We start from the raw sequence: 13511 nt of genomic DNA, 5'->3' as shown, positions 1-13511 counted from the left end.
GCATCTTGTTTCCCCTGTTCATCCTTGAGACGTTTCTGCAGCTTAATTGGAGTCCACCTGTGGTAAATTCAGTTGATTGGACATGATTTGGAAAGGCACACACCTGTCTATATAAGGTCCCACAGTTGACAGTTCATGTCAGAGCACAAACCAAGCATGAAGCCAAAGGAATTGTCTGTAGACCTCCGAGACAGGATTTTCTCGAGGCATAAATCTGGGGAAGGTTACAGAAACATTTCTGCGATCGGAGGAGAAGGGCCTTAGTCAGCGAGGTGACCAAGAACCCGATGGTCACTCTGTCAGAGCTCCAGAGGTCCTCTGTGGAGAGAGGAGAACCTTCCAGAAGGACAACCATCTCTGCAGCAATCCACCAATCACACCTGTATGGTAGAGTGGCCAGACGGAAGCCACTCCTTAGTAAAAGGCACATGGCAGCCCACCTGGAGTCTGTCAAAAGGCACCTGAAGGACTCTCAGACCATGAGAAACAAAAAGGTCTGATGAGACAAAGATTGAACTCTTTGGTGTGAATGCCAGGCGTCACGTTTGGAGGAAACCAGGCACCATCCCTACAGTGAAGCATGGTGGTGGCAGCATCATGCTGTGGGAATGTTATTCAGCGACAGGAACTGGGAGACTAGTCAGGATAAAGGGAAAGATGACTGCAGCAATGCACAGGGACATCCTGGAAGAAAACCTGCTCCATAGAGCTCTTGACCTCAGACTGGGGCGAAGGTTCATCTTTCAGCAGGACAACGACCCTAAGCACACAGCCAAGATATCAAAGGAGTGGCTTCAGGACAACTCTGTGAATGTCCTTGAGTGGCCCAGCCAGAGCCCAGACTTGAATCCGATTGAACATCTCTGGAGAGATCTTAAAATGGCTGTGCATGGCAAAATGCTTCCCATCCAACCTGATGGAGCTTGAGAGGTGCTGCAAAGAGGAATGGGCGAAACTGACCAAGGATAGGTGTGCCATGCTTGTGGCATTATATTCAAAAAGACTTGAGGCTATAATTGCTGCCAAAGGTGCATCGGCAAAGTATTGAGCAAAGGCTGTGAATGCTTATGTACATGTGATTTCTCAGTTTTTTTATTTTTAATAAATTTGCAAAACCTCAAGTAAACTTTTTTCACGTTGTCATTATGGGGTGTTGTGTGTAGACTTCGGACTTCAGTCCCTACTGCTGAAAACATCCCCACAGCATGATGCTGCCACCACCATGCTTCACTGTAGGGATGGTATTGGCCTGGTGATGAGCGATGCCTGGTTTCCTCCAAACGTGACGCCTGGCATTCACACCAAAGAGTTCAATCTTTGTCTCATCAGACCAGAGAATTTTGTTTCTCATGGTCTGAAAATCCTTCAGGTGCCTTTTGGCAAACTCCAGGCAGGCTGCCATATGCCTTTTACTAAGGAGTGGCTTCCGTCTGGCCACTCCACCATACAGGCCTGATTGGTAGATTGCTGCAGAGATGGATGTCCTTCTGGAAGGTTCTCCTCTCTCCACAGAGGACCTCTGGAGCTCTGACAGAGTGACCATCGGGTTCTTGGTCACCTCCCTGACTAAGGCCCTTCTCCCCCGATTGCACAGTTTAGATGGCCAGCCAGTTCTAGGAAGATTCCTGGTGGTTTCAAACTTCTTCCACTTAAAGATGATGGAGGCCACTGTGCTCATTGGGACCTTCAAAGCAGCAGAAATGTTTCTGTAACCTTCCCCAGATTTGTGCCTCGAGACAATCCTGTCTCGGAGGTCTACAGACAATTCCTTCGACTTCATGCTTGGTTTGTGCTCTGACATGAACTGTCAACTGTGGGACCTTATATAGACAGGTGTGTGCCTTTCCAAATCATGTCCAATCAACTGAATTTACCACAGGTGGACTCCAATTAAGCTGCAGAAACATCTCAAGTATAATCAGGGGAAATAGGATGCAACTGAGCTCAATTTTGAGCTTCATGGCAAAGGCTGTGAATACTTACAGTGGGATGCAAAAGTTTGGGCAACCTTGATAATAGTCATTATTTTCCTGTATAAATCGTTGGTTGTTACGATAAAAAATGTAAGTTAAATATATCATATAGGAGACGCACACAGTGATATTTGAGAAGTGAAATGAAGTTTATTGGATTTACAGAAAGTGTGCAATAATTGTTCAAACAAAATCAGGCAGGTGCATAAATTTGGGCACCGTTGTCATTTTATTGATTCCAAAACTTTTAGAACTAATTATTGGAACTCAAATTGGCTTGGTAAGCTCAGTGACCCCTGACCTACATACACAGGTGAATCCTATAATGAGAAAGAGTAATTAAGGGGGTCAATTGTAAGTTTCCCTCCTCCTTTAATTTTCTCTGAAGAGTAGCAACATGGGGGTCACGAAACAACTCTCAAATGACCTGAAGACAAAGATTGTTCACCATCATGGTTTAGGGGAAGGATACAGAAAGCTGTCCCAGAGATTTAAGCTGTCTGTTTCCACAGTTAGGAACATATTGAGGAAATGGAAGACCACAGGCTCAGTTCAAGTTAAGGCTCGAAGTGGCAGACCAAGAAAGATTTCGGATAGACAGAAGCGACGAATGGTGAGAACAGTCAGAGTCAACCCACAGACCAGCACCAAAGACCTACAACATCATCTTGCAGCAGATGGAGTCACTATGCATCGTTCAACCTGGAGTCACTGTGCATCGTTCAACCATTCAGCACACTTTACACAAGGAGATGCTGTATGCGAGAGTGATGCAGAGGAAGCCTTTTCTCCGCCCACAGCACAAACAGAGCCGCTTGAGGTATGCTCAAGCACATTTGGACAAGCCAGCTTCATTTTGGAATAAGGTGCTGTGGACTGATGAAACTAAAATTGAGTTACAACAAGGGGAGTCATGCATGGAGGAAAAAGAACACAGCATTCCAAGAAAAACACCTGCTACCTACAGTAAAATATGGTGGTGGTTCCATCATGCTGTGGGGCTGTGTGGCCAGTGCAGGGACTGGGAATCTTATCAAAGTTGAGGGACGCATGGATTCCACTCAGTATCAGCAGATTCTGGAGACCAATGTCCAGGAATCAGTGACAAAGCTGAAGCTGCGCCGGGGCTGGATCTTTCAACAAGACAACGACCCGAAACACTGCTCAAAATCCACTAAGACATTCATGCAGAGGAACAAGTACAACGTTCTGGAATGGCCATCTCAGTCCCCAGACCTGAATATAATTGAAAATCTGTAGTGTGAGTTAAAGAGAGCTGTCCATGCTCGGAAGCCATCAAACCTGAATGAACTAGAGATATTTTGTAAAGAGGAATGGTCCAAAATACCTTCAACCACAATCCAGACTCTCATTGGAACCTACAGGAAGCATTTAGAGGCTGTAATTTCTGCAAAAGGCGGATCTACTAAATATTGATTTCATTTCTTTTTTGTGGTGCCCAAATTTATGCACCTGCCTGATTTTGTCTGAACAATTATTGCACACTTTCTGTAAATCCAATAAACTTCATTTCACTTCTCAAATATCACGGTGTGTGTCTCCTATATGATATATTTAACTGACATTTTTTATCATAATAACCAACGATTTATACAGGAAAATAATGACTATTAACTAGGTTGCCCAAACTTTTGCATCCCACTGTATGTACATGTGCTTTCTCAATTTTTTTATTTGTAATAAATTTGCAAAAATCTCAAGTAAACTTTTTTCATGTTGTCATTATGGGGTGTTGTGTGTAGAATTCTGAGGAAAAACATTAATTTAATCAATTTTGGAATAAGGCTGTAACATAACAAAACGTGGAAAAAGTGATGCGCTGTGAATACTTTCCGGATGCACTGTAAATGATTTAGAGATGAATATAAGTAACAAGCTGGTTAAGTTTGCAGATGATACCAAGATAAATAGATTAGCAGATAATGTGGAATCCGTTGTTATTACAGAAGGACTTGGACAGCAAGGACTTGGACAGCAAAGAGGCTTGAGTATATTTAGACTATATTTAGATTAGATTAGATAGATAGATAGATAGATGCTTTATTAATCCCAAGGGGAAATTCACATACTCCAGCAGCAGCATACTGATAAAGAACAATATTAAATTAAAGAGTGATAACAATGAAAGTATAACAGACAGACAATTTTGTATAATATTAACGTTTACACCTCCTCCCCCCCCCCCCAAAGGTGGAATTGAGGAGTCGCATAGTGTGGGAGAGGAACAATCTCCTCAGTCTGTCAGTGGAGCAGGACAGTGACAGCAGTCTGTTGCTAAAGCTGCTCCTCTGTCTGGAGATGATCCTGTTCAGTGGCTGCAGTGGATTTTCCATTATTGACAGGAGCATGCTCAGTGCCCGTCGCTTTGCCATGGAAGTCAAACTGTCCAGCTCCATGTCTACATTAGAGCCTGCCTTTCTCACCGGTTTGTCCAGGCGTGAGGCATCCCTCTTCTTTAGATAGATAGATAGATACTTTATTAATCCCAAGGGGAAATTCACATAATCCAGCAGCAGTATACTGATACAAAAAATAATATTAAATTAAAGACTAATAATAAAAAACTTTAAATAATGTTAGCATTTACTCCCCCGGGTGGAATTGAAGAGTTGCATAGTGTGGGGGAGGAACAATCTCAGTGGAGCAAGACAGTGACAAAAGTCTGTCACTGAAGCTACTCCTCTGCCTGGAGAGGACACTGCTCAGTGGATGCAGTGAATTCTTCATGATTGACAGGAGCTTGCTTAATGCCCGTCGGTCTGCTACAGATGTTAAACTGTCCTACTTTATTCCTACAACAGAGCCTGACTTCTTAACAAGTTTGTCCAGGCATGAGACATCCTTCTTCTTTATGCTGCCTCCCCAGCACACCACCGCGTAAAAGAGGGCGCCACAACCGTCTGGTAGAACATCTGCAGCATCTTATTGCAGATGTTGAAGGACACCAACCTTCTAAGAAAGTATAGTCGGCTCTGACCTTTCTTACATCAGTATTGGCAGTCCAGTCCAATTTGTCATCCAGCTGCACTCCCAGGTATTTATAGGTCTGCACCCTCTGCACACAGTCACCTCTGATGATCACAGGGTCCATGAGGGGCCTGGGCCTCCTAAAATCCATCACCAGCTCTTTGGTCTTGCTGGTGTTTAGTTGTAGGTGGTATGAGTCGCACCATTTAACAAAGTCCTTGATTAGTTTCCTATACTCCTCCTCCTGCCCACTCCTGATGCAGCCCACGATAGCAGTGTTGTCAGCGAACCTTTACACGTGGCAGGACTCCGAGTTGTATTGGAAGTCCAACGTATATAAGCTGAACAGGACCGGAGAAAGTACAGTCCCCTGCGGTGCTCCTGTGTTGCTGACCACATGCAGTTCCCGAGACGCACATACTGAGGTCTTTAAGATAGTCCACGATCCATGCTACCAGGTATGAATCTACTCCCATCCCTGTCAGCTTGTCCCTAAGGAGCAGAGGTTGGATGGTGTTGAAGGTGCTAGAGAAGTCCAGAAACTTAATTCTTACAGCACCACTGCCTCTGTCCAAGTGGGAGAGGGATCGGTGTAGCATATAGATGATGGCATCCTCCGCTCCCACCTTCTCCTGGTATGCGAACTGCAGAGGGTCGAGGGTGTGGCGGACCTGTGGCCTCAGGTGGTGAAGCAGCAGCCGCTCCATAGTCTTCATCACATGTGACTTCAGAGTGACAGGCTGCAAGTAGTTCAGCTCACTAGGACATGATACCTTTGGGACTGGGGTGATGCAAGATGTTTTTCAAAGCCTTGGGACTCTCCCCTGTTCCAGGCTCAGGCTGAAGATGTGCTGTAGAGGACTCCCCAGCTCCAATGTACAGGCCTTCAGCAGTCATGGCGATACTCCATCTGGACCCACTGCTTTGCTGGCACAAAGTCTCCTCAGCTCTATGCTTACCTGGGCTCCTGTAATTGTGGGTTGGGGGAAACTCTCTCCTATGCTGGTATCAGTAGAAGGATGGGTGGAGGGTGCAGTACTCCGAGGTGAGAGTGGGTTAGGGTGGTCAAACCTGTTGAAGAAGTTGTTCATTTGGTTTGCTCTCTCCACGTCTCTCTCGATGGTGGCACCCCACTTAGAGCTGCAGCCAGTGATGATCTTCATCCCATCCCACACTTCCATCATGCTGTTATTCTGCAACTTCTGCTCCAGCTTTCTCCTGTACTGCTCCTTCGTTGTCCTGAGCTGGAACGAGTTCCTTCTGCACGCGCTTGAGCTCATAATAATAATAATAATAATACATTTTATTTATAGGCGCCTTTCAAACACTCAAGGACACCGTACACTTTACACAACACCCAACACACAATACAGTACAGTGGTTACATAGAGAAGGCAAGTTTAAAAAGATGAGTTTTAACTGAAGACTTAAACAGAGAGAATGAATTAATGTTTCTAATCTCAGGAGGCAGTGCATTCCAAAGACGGGGGGCGGAACGACTGAAAGCCCTGTTCCCCATTGTGGAAAGACGAGCGGAAGGAACAGTCAATTTAATTGAGGAGGATGATCTAAGAGTACGGGAAGGGGTGACGATGTGGAGAAGGTTAGACAGGTATGGGGGGGCTAAATCATGAATAGCTTTAAAGGTTAGCAGAAGGATTTTAAACTCGATGCGGAACTTGACAGGGAGCCAGTGAAGTTGATGCAGAACAGGAGTGATGTGGTGAGTAGAAGGAGATCTCGTGATAATACGGGGCGGCTGAGTTCTGGACTAATTGAAGTTTGTGAAGAGTTTTTTGAGGGAGACCAAAAAGAAGAGAGTTACAATAGTCAAGGAGAGGTGACAAGGCTATGAACAAGAACTGCAGCAGAGTGAGGGGTGAGAGAGGGGAGGAGACGGTTGATATTACGTAGGTGGAAGTAGGCAGATCGTGTAATAGTATTGATGTGTGAAAGAAAGGAGAGGTTATTATCAAGATGACACCAAGACTTTTGGCCTGAGAGGAGGGATAGAATACAGTTATCAATTATAATAGGGAAGTTATGGGATTTGGATAATGTGGATTTTGTACCAATAAGAAGGATCTCTGTTTTATCACTGTTGAGTTTAAGAAAATTAAATGTAAACCAGTTTTGATTTCGCCAGACAGTCAGTAAGGGTGGTAGGTGGGAGGGTGATTGTGGGTGAAGTTGAAAAATAAAGCTGGGTGTCATCTGCATAACAGTGGAAATGGATATTATATTTCCTGAAAATATTGCCCAGAGGAAGGAGATAGATGGTGAACAGAAGGGGGCCCAGGACAGAGCCTTGAGGCACTCCTGAGGTAACGGATACAGAGTGAGATGAAAATGATTTGAGCTGTATGAATTGGGAGCGGCCAGAAAGGTAGGATGTGAACCAGTTATAGACATTATGGGTGACACCAATGGAGGATAGTCTATTGAGAAGAATGGAATGAGAAATGGAGTCAAAAGCCGCACTCAAATCAAGTAGTATGAGGATAGAGAGTAAGCCGGAGTCTGCTGCCATGAGAAGATCGTTAGTTATTTTGATTAATGCAGTTTCTGTACTATGGAGTGGACGGAAACCAGACTGGAATTGTTCATACAGGTTATTCAGGGATAAGTGAGAGAGGAGCTGTTTGGCTACCACTTTTTCTAGGATTTTGGATAAGAAAGGTAGGTTAGAGATCGGACGCAGGTTGTTAAAATTAGATGGATCGGCGCGATTTTTTAAAATTGGGGTTACTACAGCAGTTTTGAATGAAGCAGGAACAATTCCAGTTGAAAGAGAAGAATGGATAATAGCAGATATAATATGGAGCAGAGATGGAAGGCAGGCTTTGACAAGTGATGTAGGTAAGGGGTCAAGCAGACAGGTGGATGACTTAGAATGAAGGATTATATCTGATATTTCTAAGGTGGAGGGAAGTTGAAAGAAAGAAAAAGGGTGAGTAGATGGGAAGAATTCAGAAGGAGTAGTGTGAGCGGATTGCAAAGCAAGGTAGTGGTGGATACTCTCGATTTTGTTCATAAAAAATGACATCAGAGAATTACAAAAGGCATAAGAGTAGAGATGTGATGGCCACAAATCAGGGGGTTGGGTGACACGTTTGAGGAGTGAGAACAATGATTTAGTGTTGCCTTCATTCATGCTGATTATATTAGAATAGTAGGCAGATTTAGTTTGATTAATACAATCCTTATAATGTGAAAGATGGTGGAAATACACATCTTTGTGAACCCATGAGCCCAGTTTTTATAAAGTCGCTCTAAATGCCGGCCTTTCGCTTTCATGAGACGAAGTTCAGTAAACCAGGGGCAGAGAGGGAAAATGAAACAGACTTTGTTTTAAAAGGGGCAAGAGAATCCAGAATATAATGAAGGCTGGTGTTATAATGCAAAATCAACTCATCAGCGGTAGTTAAATTAGGAGTGGCAATATGTGATTCAATACTGGATCGAACAGAGTCCAAATTAATGTTCTTGATATTGTGAAAAGTTATTGTGCGGGTAGCCGGGATAGATATAGAGAGTTGAAGATTAAAGAGAGGAGAGAGTGGTCAGAGAAAGGCAGTTCATCAGTTGTATGATCGAGAGAAGAGACACCAGAGCAACAAATTAAGTCCAAAATGTGTCCTTTTGAATGAGTGGGGACCTTGGTGAACTGTTGGAGCCCAAAGTTCTCCAGGCAGGACATAAAGTCTCTAGTAAGAGGGTTATTTACATTGTCCATATGAATATTGAAGTCACCCAGCAAAATAATATTAGGGGAGACAATGACAAGCTGAGCAAGGAAAGCAGCAAAGTCATTTAAAAAGTCACTATTCGGTTTAGGTGGGCGATAAACAGCAGCGATGCGGTAGGCGAAGATCCAGGTAACTTGCATACAGTACATTCAAGCGAGTTGAAAGCAGGGACAGACATCGGCAAAACGTTCCACTTCTTGCGGTATAACATCGCGAGACCTCCTCCGCGGCCAGTGCCGCGAGGTTGACAGATGTAAACAAATCCCGGCGGAGTGGATTCATTGAGTTCAGAAAAGTCATTAGTCATTAGTCATTTAGTCATTAACTAAACAGAGGAAATCAAACTTACGATCAACGAGGAGATCCCGAACAAGAGACCACTTGTTCGTAAGTGAGCGAATGTTCAGTAGTCCGAAGTTGAAGGTGGTAGTCCCATGGGTAGTAGAGGTGTTAGCCGACCTAGTTAGGCTGGCAAGCACACTATGGTCGACAGCCCGATCAGCGTAGCGAGGAGGACGGCGAGAGTTGGACCAGAAAGACTTTATTGCAGACGAGGGATCCTGGTGGAACGTTCGTCGGGATCCACGATGAATGTATCTCCGACGTGTTTGGAAGATGATGTCCGGATGGAGATGCAGAGAAGCAGGAGGAGGCGTTGACATGGAAGGACGCAGCCGGAGAAGTTCAACAGCAGAATACTAGAGCAATCCCAACGCAAACCGATGTACAGGCAGTAGAAGAGCCCAGATGATCACAAACCAGGCAGTAGTCCACATATTTGTCGGCGTCAGGGTAAGCAGACCAAAGACGATCAAACAGAGTTGCAAACAAACAAAGTTTTACCGGTGAGCAGCGGCAGCCAAATGCGCCAGCGTCCACTCAACCGGTGATCATGGTGATCACCGCCTTTAAAAGCCCTTTTCTTCTGGTTCAAAAGGCCCTTGATGTCACTTGTAATCCATGTCTTGTTGTTAGCATAGTAGCATACTGTTTTTACTGGAACTACAATGTCCATACAGAAGTTGATGTAGTCAGTAGTGCAGTCAACTCCAGCGATTAGCACAAGCGCCTCAGGGTTTAGTGTTTGTAACTTAGCAACCACGAAATGGATGATGTCACCCGCTAGCTCTACATCCTCCCGAGGAAGGATGTAAACAATAACAACAATGACATGTTCAAACTCTCTGGGCAAGTAATAAGGACGCAAACTTACGGCCAACAGTTTGATGTCCCTGCAGCAAGTGGAGATTATAACGTTTACATGTCCAGAGTTGCCACACCTTGTATTGACATAGAGAGCGACACCCCCTCCTTTCTGCTTCCCGCAGGTACTTACGTCTCTGTTCACTCTAACTGTGATAAACCCGTGGAAGATTTTTTGTGAGTATTTTATGTCAGTAAATAGGACATTGTAAGTAAAAATGTTAGGTTTGAATACACAATGGTTGGTCGGAAAATAGAGAGTGCACCTTATGAGAAGGATTTAGGAGTTATAGTGGACTCTAAGCCATTGACTTCCCAACAGTGTTCAAAAGCCATTAAGAAGGCAACCAGAATGTTAGGTTATATAGCACAATCTGTGGAGGACAAGTCCAAGGAGGTTATGCTCAACTTTTATAATACACTGGTAAGGCCTCATCTGGAGTACTGTGTGCAGTTTTGGTCTCCAAAAAGGACATAACAGCACTAGAAAATGTCCAGAGACGAGCAACTAGGCTGATTCCAGGGCTATAGGGATTGAATTATGAGAAAAGATTAAAAGGGCTGAGCCTATACAGTTTAAGCAAAAGAAGATTAAGAGGTGACAAGATTGAAGTGTTAAAAATTAATAAGGGAATTAGTACAGTGGATTGAAACTGTTATTTTAAAATTAGTTCATCAAGAACATGGACACACAGATGTCAACTTGTTAAGGGTTGTGATGGATGGCCGGCAGCTTAACCCCAGGACGCCCCGAGAAGGAAAAGATGGGGGAAGGCAGCAACTTTTGGACACTGCCTCCCCCAATACGCTAGATGTCAGCTCCCCTGGAGTACAGTGATTTCCCCCGGATTCCCACATGGCATCCTTGGACTTGGAGTTCAGTTTCACAGCCCTGTTGTGTGCCATGGATGCCGCCAGGGGGAGCTGTTGAAGGACCAGTGGAGTCATACTTTCCCTATAGCCCGGAAGTGCTAATGGATCACGTGGACAGGAGCCATGAAATACTTCAGGGCTGACTAAAGAATTTGAGTTCTTTGTCTGACCCAGAACTGGTCAGGCACTATATAAAGGACTGCTGAAGACCCAGCAGGTGAGCCTGAGTCGGGAGGAGGTGGACAATGCTTGCTGAGAGGTGTGGAGGAGAAGAATATTGCTGAACTTATTGTGGCTATGGGTCTTTGGAGGCCCTGTATGGGAAGAAGAAATAATAAAATACTTCTTGGTGCTTTTACCCTGTGTCCAGAACGTCTCTGTCTGTTGGGTTTAAAAGGGGCAATAGTGCCACCTAGCATCCATCCATTTACAGGGCAAATTTCGCACAAACATTAGGAAGTTTTTCTTTACACAAAGAACGGTAGACACTTGGAATAAGCTACCAAGTAGTATGACAGACAGTAAGAATTTAGGGACTTTCAAAACTCGACTTGATATTTTGTTGGAAGAAATAAGTGGATAGGACTGGCAAGTTTTGATGGGCTGAATGGCCTGTTCTCGTCTAGATTGTTCTAATGTTCTAATGTCATAAAGCTTACGCGTAACCTCTTTTGACTTGTACCCTACAAACCGTGCTACTGTATATAATCTAAAATTCTTCTAGCCTCCTTAAAGACCTCTGAACACTGTCTTAAAGTTGATAGTGACAAGTCCACTATGATTCCTAAACCCTTTTAGTGTACTTCCAATTTTTAGACCTCCCATTTTGTATTCATATCTAACATTTTTACTTCCTATATGCAATATTTTACATTTATTCACATTAACTTTAATCTGCCACAAATCTTCTCAAGCCTGTATGCTATTGAAGTTCCTCTGCAGTTATTCAACAGATTCTAGATTATCTGCCAATCCACCTAGCATGGCATCATCTGCACGCATAACCAGCTTGTTATTTATATTCCTATTTAAACTATTTATATATATTTATATATATATATATATATATATATATATATATATATATATATATATATATATATATATATATATAACAGCAGCAGCCCTAGCACCTACCCCTGTGGAACACCACTTTTTACATCAGCCAATTCTGATAAGGTTCCTCTCACCATAACCCTCTGTTTTCTGTGTTTTAGCCATTTCTACATCAATCAACACACTACAGTCCCACCTCTTTTTGTTTGATGCCCAACCTCTCATGTGAGACCTTATCGAATGCTTTCTGAAAGTCAAGACAAACAATATCATTTGCACCACTCTCATTGTATAGAATTCCAGCTTGTTAGTAAAACATGACCTTCCTCCTAATCCCAGGCTGACTGCTCAGTAAAACTGATCTTTCCCAATCTTTACCATAATACAGGTGCTGGTCATAAAATTAGAATATCATGACAAAGTTGATTTATTTCAGTAATTACATTCAAAAAGTGAAACTTGTATATTAGATTCATTCTTTACACACAGACTAATGTATTTCAAATGCTTATTTCTTTTAATTATGATGATTATAACTGACAACTAATGAAAGTCCCAAATTCAGTATCTCGGAAAATTAGAATATTGTGAAAAGGTTCAATATTGAAGACACCTGGTGCCACACTCTAATCAGCTAATTAACTCAAAACACCTGCAAAAGCCTTTAAATGGTCTCTCAGTCTAGTTCTATAGGCTACACAATCATGGGGAAGACTGCTGAATTGACAGTTGTTCAAAAGACGACCATTGACACCTTGCACAAGGAGGGCAAGACACAAAAGGTCATTGCTAAAGAGGCTGGCTGTTCACAGAGCTCTGTGTCCAAGCACATTAATAGAGAGGCAAAGGGAGGGACAAGATGTGGTAGAAAAAAGTGTACAAGCAATAGGGATAACTGCACCCTGGAGAGGACTGTGAAACAAAACCCATTCAAAACTGTGGGGGAGATTCACAAAGAGTGGACTGCAGCTGGAGTCAGTGCTTCAAGAACCACCACGCACAGACGTATGCAAGACATGTGTTTCAGCTGTCGCATTCCTTGTGTCAAGCCACTCTTGAACAAGAGAAAGCGTCAGAAGCGTCTCACCTGGGCTAAAGACAAAAAGGACTGGACTGCTGCTGAGTGGTCCACAAGTTATGTTCTCTAATGAAAGTATATTTTGCATTTCCTTTGGAAATCAAGGTCCCAGAGTCTGGAGAAAGGGAGGAGAGGCACAGAATCCACGTTGCTTGAGGTCCAGTGTAAAGTTTCCACAGTCAGTGATGGTTTGGGGTGCCATGTCATCTGCTGGTGTTGGTCCATTGTGTTTTCTGAGGTCCAGGGTCAACAAAGCTGTCTACCAGGAAGTTTTAGAGCACTTCATGCTTCCTGCTGCTGACGAACTTTATGGAGATGCAGATTTCATTTTCCAACAGGACCTGGCACCTGCACACAGTGCCAAAGCTACCAGTACCTGGTTTAAGGACCATGGTATCCCTGTTCTTGATTAGCCAGCAAACTTGCTTGACCTTAACCCCATAGAAAATCTATGGAGTATTGTGAAGAGGAAGATGCAATACGCCAGACCCAACAATTCAGAAGAGCTGAAGGCCACTATCAGAGCAACATGGGCTCTCATAACACCTGAGCAGTGCCACAGACTGATCAACTCCATGCCACACCGCATTG

The sequence above is a fragment of the Polypterus senegalus genome, chromosome 13, assembly GCF_016835505.1.
Source record: "Polypterus senegalus isolate Bchr_013 chromosome 13, ASM1683550v1, whole genome shotgun sequence".
NCBI lineage: Eukaryota > Metazoa > Chordata > Cladistia > Polypteriformes > Polypteridae > Polypterus > Polypterus senegalus.
This window is presented reverse-complemented; position numbering follows the sequence as displayed.